The 5,438-nt window shown below is 34.4% G+C and overlaps 2 long non-coding RNA genes across 2 annotated transcripts; both read right to left on the minus strand.

Moving 5' to 3' along the window:
- Positions 1–232: 232 nt before the first annotated feature.
- LOC128777071 (uncharacterized) lies at positions 233–1,117 on the minus strand. Its single transcript, XR_008422236.1, has 2 exons — positions 925–1,117; positions 233–437 (listed from the first exon to the last, which is right to left on the minus strand). It is a non-coding gene; the product is annotated as an uncharacterized LOC128777071 (long non-coding RNA).
- Positions 1,118–1,732: 615 nt separating this feature from the next.
- Positions 1,733–2,562, minus strand: LOC109248660 (uncharacterized). Its single transcript, XR_002072188.2, has 2 exons — positions 2,402–2,562; positions 1,733–1,812 (listed from the first exon to the last, which is right to left on the minus strand). It is a non-coding gene; the product is annotated as an uncharacterized LOC109248660 (long non-coding RNA).
- Positions 2,563–5,438: the final 2,876 nt, after the last annotated feature.

Genomic DNA, 5,438 nt, shown 5'->3' on the forward strand with positions numbered 1-5,438 from the left:
CACACAGTAGAATCATGAAGAAATAATAAAATGATTGCTAATTTCAGCCGTTAAGTTTTGGGGCTGTTTGTCAGCAATAAATAACCCAAACAGTTGGGTTTCAGGCAAAGAATCATTCATAGATATGTATATAGATATGTATTTGGAGTACCTTTCATACTTTTTGTATTTCCCACGATACAAGGAAGCTGTCCACAATGAAGTATTGTAAAAGAATGACAATTAACGCATGTTTACTGTTTTCAACAAAACCTTTATTCAAAAGAAATGTAGGGGCACCTGGGTGGCTCAGTTGGTTATGTCCAACTTTGGCTCAGGTCATGATCTTGCAGTTCGTGAGTCCAAGCCCCACATCAGGCTGTCTGCTGTCAGCGCAGAGCCCATTTGGATCCACTCTCTCCCTCTCTCTCTGCCTCTCCCCCGCCTCTCAAAAATAACTAAACGTTAAAAAAAAAAAAAAAAAAAGAAATATAAAGTCTTTTTAAACAAATTAATGAATGCTTCTGGATTTTAAAAAGTATTATGAAGTTATATTCCCATATAAATACATTTTTACATGTATTTTTATATTTTCTCAATTTAGTGCGTAATGTCTTATGCTGTCTAAAAAATGTACTAATAATCAGGTACATAGTGTAAATTGCATATCAATTATAATTCAGTACCGCAAATTGCAAGTAATTTCAAAAATGCATACCACAAATGTGTTAAGAATGTGATGTGGCTAAGTTCCTATAGAAACTTTAGCTAAAATTTCCAAACAAGTTTGATACTTACTATATTTAATACAACTTTCCAAAATAGCATTAAAATTTTCTTTAATGTAAAACGATTTCACTTGATTCTGAACTACTTTAATAAACAGAAAGTTGTAAAAATTTAGGTTCAGTTTTAAGAACTTGGTTTTATATGCTTAATATTTACCCCAAAGTAGTTTATATGTCCATATTTCTCTACATCTGAGAAGTGAATCAGGAAGAATATGTTCCTTTGCCTAAGGGTACTCTTTATGAGATCAGTCAAACTATTCTTTTCTTTCCACAGGACATTCAGGCTTGGGAGTCAGTGTAGTTTGACATTTTTAAATCCACTACAGCCTTGGTGCAGCCTAGGCAGAGTTGGGAATTCCAGTGTCTATCGAGATAAAAGCAAGGAAAAGTGTAGGGCCAGCCGTGAGCACAGAGTGCCTTAAGGGCTTCTCCTGACTCACCCTGAATGCCTTCCTCCAACATCTGTTTTTTATTTCCTAGAAGCTCTGTTCCATTCAACTGCAAATATACTTGCATTGACCCTAGAAACAGAATGCAGAAATAGAAAGAAACAGATTTCTGTAAAACAATTACTTTCCTGCTCTGCGTCATTGCCATCTTGGGGACCCTACTGATACCATACTCACAAGCTCAAGCATGCAAATAACTGATAGTACAATTTTTTCCAAGGACGGGGACTGTTACGTTTGTGGAACCCCTGAGATGTGGGTGCATGACCACAGTAAGAGAGGGAAGCTTAGATCAAGGAGATAATAACGGATACATACAGATGGTCACATACTCTTTCTCATTTTTTGCAACAGCCTCCCATCCAAATTTCACCCTCCTACCCAGCACCACTCCACTGAGTCCTTAGACTTAAGTGTGCTTTCTGACCCACTGCCTTTTAGGTTCTTATATCTCCCTCTTTGGTGCCCTTAAATTGGAGAATTGCCTTTTTTGGCATCAATAGGCTCATCATCCCATATTTACTTCCCTTTTTTATTTGTCACAATTTTTATCACTCCTCTTCAGTCTCAACTTTGACTTCCATACCAAACACCTAGAAAGAGAAAAATGTCTTTCTGACATTTCACTATTTTTATCTCTCTTCCATCATTTCAAGCCCTCCTGAAATATAACATTTTCCCTAAAATCTCTGTAACTGGAATAGAGGCATTGATTCCTCATACCCACCCATCAACATATAAATATTACCCATATATACTCTATATATGCCCTTTACCCCCCACCCCTTCTTTTGCAGACAATATAAATATTCTGCTAGTTGAATTTATACATTTGTTTTGGTTTATGTGCTCTTGTCATTGCTGCTTTATTCATTCCCTAGGGCATAGGCTAGGACTTTAAAAGCAACAATCATACTTTTCATTATAAAAATAGTACATACTTATTTTTAAAATTTTGGAAAATATGAAAATATAAAATAGAACAAAAGAATTGAGAAACTCTGAGGAACCAATGATACTCTCTAGTCTTTCCAAGCCAAAATGGTTCTCATCTCTGCTTCTTGTCGGTCTATTTTATTCTTTTTCCTCTGTCCATGAACTGATTTTTTCTACTTCTCCCGGTACCTAAGCCAAATATAGCAACTTCAGCATCATACACATACAGTGAATTTAAGTACTTACAGGGGTCAAGAAGGAGTTCTTATTCCAATCCATATTCTGTAAATTTTACATAATTATTTTTTGGATAGTTAATACTTGCATATGACATATAAATCCAAAAGATACAACATGGTACATAATGAAAAGTAATTCTTCCTCCCACCTCTGTCCAGAAGCCACTAGTTCCTTAACACAAAAGGGAACAGCTGTGCAGTTTCTTGTATTCTTTCCATAGGTGCACAATCATATTTGTTATATAGACTTTTCTCTGTCTCGCTTCCCACCCGTCCCCCCCACTGCCACCCCATCTTGACAATGTGCCTTAGATTTTGTTCTGTATCAGTAAATATAAAACTCATTCTTTTTAACTGCTGTAGAGTACTTCACTTGTTACATGCACAACAATTTATTTAACTAGTACCTTACTAATAGACATTTAAGTTGGTACCAGTCTTTTGCTATTACAAACAATGCTGCAATTAATACTTTCATGCACGAGTCCCTCCTATTTATTTTGATTCTTCTTTCAGTTATATGGTCTCTACAATATTTTTTAAAAAGAAAGTCTCATAGGTACCATGGCTTTCATTCATTTTTTCTTTTTTAAATTCCTACTTAGTCATGGTCTTTGCTTCCTATATTTTTCTATATAATCTTGAACTTATTTTTCCTTTTGCTTCTGCAGTGATTTGGATTTTGGAATAAAGATTTCTTATTTTTAGTCTACTAATAGTTATCTTTAAACATAATGCTGAGTATGCATTTTTATGATTACAAATTTTAAGAATAAAACTAACTTTTGAGAACTTCCTATTTGCACAGGAGACTTGGCACATTTTCTGCCCAACTTTATCTTTCCGCCTTCTTTTCTGAAAATACTACAATCCTTTTTTTCAAGTTTGACAATATTATCTTCAGGTTTGTAACTACATTATAACAATTTGATTTATTTCTGTATGTTTGACTTCTATATTTGTTTCCAGTCCTTGTAGAGAATCTGTTTTCTTGCATTTTAATTTTTACTCATTTTTGAGTGGTCTAAAGTAAAACCTTAAATAATTTTAAAATGAAGAATACTTAGGTGAGATCTAGCATTTCTCTAACAATGTCTGTTGTTCCTCACACATCAGTGAAAACATGGATAGGCAGTTTTTTGGGTCCACAAATTTTTGCCTTAAAAATTAATTAGATTTACTCTTTTAGACTTTTTTAGACTTAGTGCTACTGAGGAAATTAGAAGACCAACCTGTGTCTTGCTGCTCTACTGGCAGCATTTTCTTACTTAGCTCTTGTAGGATTCCTGAAATTCAAAACCTTCACTGGGATAATTCTAGAGGTGGATCTCTTGTCATAATTTTATTTTTCCCGAAAACGAGAACACCTTAAAAGACTCAGGTCTTTCTTTACCTGAGTAAAGTAAAATTTTTGTCTAAGTTTACTGCACATGCTCCGTTTCTTATTTTCTTCTTTTGGAACAACTCTTGGTAATTAGGATCTCATCTTTGTCCTCACCTCTATTTCTTTGGTCTTCTACATTCTGGGAAAGCTTCTCGAGTTTTTATTCTGAAACACTGATTTGATTTTCTGCACCAAGAAGTCGGCTATATACTGATTCCAGAATGGATTCTATTTGAGTTACTGCATTTCTAAATTTTGGGTTCCTTGAAGCCTTTTCTAGTTTGTTTTCTTCTCACCCTAATCTGTTTTTATTTCAATTTGGCCTGCTCTATTTTTTAATAGCCTGTATTTCATAGACACAGATTTTTTTAAGACATAACTTATATCTAGTATAATGGACAAACATTGTGTGTACAACTCAATAGAGTTTACATAAAATGCACTCATGTGAACAATACTCAAATCAACTATAGAATACTTTCAACACTCCCAACTGTTTCCTCATTCGCCCTATCCATAAATCCCTCACCAAGGTTAATTAATATTCTGATTTCGATCACCATAGACTAATTCTATTACCATTAGGTTAGGTTATGTGTTGGGGCACCTGGGTGGCTCGATCAGTTAAGCAACTGACTTAATTTCAGCTCAGGTCATGATCTCATGATTTGTGGGATTGAGCCCCACATCAGGCTCTGCACTGAAAGCATGGAGCCTACTTGGGATTCTCTCTCTCTCTCTCTCTCTCTCTCTCTCTCTCTCTCTTTTTCTGTCCCTCCCCCACTCATGCTCTCTCTCTTAAAATAAATAGATAAAACTTATAAAAAAAGGATTAGGTTACATGTTTTAGAATTTCACAGGAATGGAATCATATAGTACATACTTTTTTGTGACTGACTTCTTTAGTTTTATACATTTTGTGACATTTTTTATTGTAGTAAAATATATATAACATAAAATTTCACATTTTAATCTTAAAAATTTTTTTAAATGTTTGTTTATTTTAAGAGAGAGAGAGCAGGGGAGGGGCAGATAGAGAGGAGAAGAGAGAAAATCCCAAGCCCAGATGTGAGGCTCAATCCCACAAACTGAGAGATCATGACCTGAGCCAAAATTAAGAGTTGGACGCTTAACTGACTGAGCCACCCAGGCACCCCCCATTTTAACCATTTTTAGGTGTACAGTAAAATGATATTAAGTATACTCACATTGTTGTGCAACCATCCATCCATCTCCAGAACTTTCCATCTTTTCAAATTGAAATTCTATATCCATTAAACAACCACTTCCCATTCCCTCATCCTCTGAGCCCCTGGAAACCATTATTCTATATTTTGTCTCTGTGAATTTAACTATTCTAGGTACCTCATACAAGTGGAATCATGTAACATCAGTTCTTTTGTGTCTGACTTATTTCACTTCACATAATGTCTTCATCTATATTGTACCGTATGTAAGAATGTCATTCCTTTTTAAGGCTAAATAATATTTCATTATACATATATACTCATATACATATATATTCATTTTGTTTATCTATTCATTCTCAATGGACATGTTTTTTTTTTAAAGCTTTCTAATATTTTTTCTTGTTCCTGTAGTAAATCAGTAGTAGATGAAGATGAAAACTTTTTAAAAACTCTTAGATTATTTCTCTTGT

The sequence above is a fragment of the Panthera pardus genome, unplaced genomic scaffold (genome assembly GCF_024362965.1).
Source record: "Panthera pardus isolate Hobbes unplaced genomic scaffold, ASM2436296v1 HiC_scaffold_15, whole genome shotgun sequence".
Lineage (NCBI taxonomy): Eukaryota > Metazoa > Chordata > Mammalia > Carnivora > Felidae > Panthera > Panthera pardus.